Here is an 825-nt window from a genome sequence, read left to right on the forward strand (position 1 = left end):
AGGGTTGATACTCCATGCATGCTCCTCCTCCATTCGTCTCGCACCTCATTACTGGATGTACCTTAGTAGAACCAAGTAAACCATCAATCTTTTTATTTAAAAGTTCTACCTAGTTTGACAGCATAGTAACCAAATCGGCGTTATAAACGCTTGCTGTTTTAGTCGACTTAGTCCTCATGACTTGCCATTGGTAGTTATTCAGTGCCATCTCTTCAATAAATTCGTAAGCATTTTCAGGTGTTTTATTAGTGATAGTTCCGCTAGCAGCTGCGTCAACCATTTTTCGAGTCGAACGATTTAGGCTATTATGGAATGTTTGAACCAATAGCTAAAGTGGTAACCCATGGTGAGGGCACCTTCTCAGTAAGTCCATGCATCTCTCCCATGCATCGTAAAGAGTTTCTAAGTCCATCTGTACAAACAAAGAGATATCATTACGTAATTTAGCTATGGCCGGTGAAAAGTATTTTAATAAAAACTTTTCGGTCATTTGTTCCCAAGTAGTTATTGACCCTCGTGGTAATGAGTTCAACCATTGTTTAGCCTTTTTCGTTAATGAAAAGGAAAACAATTGAAGGTAGATGGCATCATCAGGAACGCCATTAATTTTAAAGGTATCGCAAAATTCAAGGAAATTTGCGAAGTGAGCATTGGGATCCTCATCCTGTAAACCATCAAACTGAACAAACTGTTGTATCATTTGAATCGTGTTAGGTTTCAGTTCAAAATTATTTGCAGCAATGGTAGGTCTAACTATACTTGACTTAGTTATGGTTAAATTAGGTTTAGCATAATTATACATAGTGCGTGGAGCAGGATTCTGAT

The 825-nt window shown here is 37.9% G+C and overlaps 1 non-coding gene across 1 annotated transcript; it reads left to right on the forward strand.

Moving 5' to 3' along the window:
* The first annotated feature begins 338 nt into the window (after positions 1–338).
* Positions 339–445, forward strand: LOC121226794 (small nucleolar RNA R71). Its single transcript, XR_005924485.1, has one exon. It is a non-coding gene; the product is annotated as a small nucleolar RNA R71 (small nucleolar RNA).
* Positions 446–825: the final 380 nt, after the last annotated feature.

The sequence above is a fragment of the Gossypium hirsutum genome, chromosome A03 (genome assembly GCF_007990345.1).
Source record: "Gossypium hirsutum isolate 1008001.06 chromosome A03, Gossypium_hirsutum_v2.1, whole genome shotgun sequence".
Classification (NCBI taxonomy): Eukaryota; Viridiplantae; Streptophyta; class Magnoliopsida; order Malvales; family Malvaceae; genus Gossypium; species Gossypium hirsutum.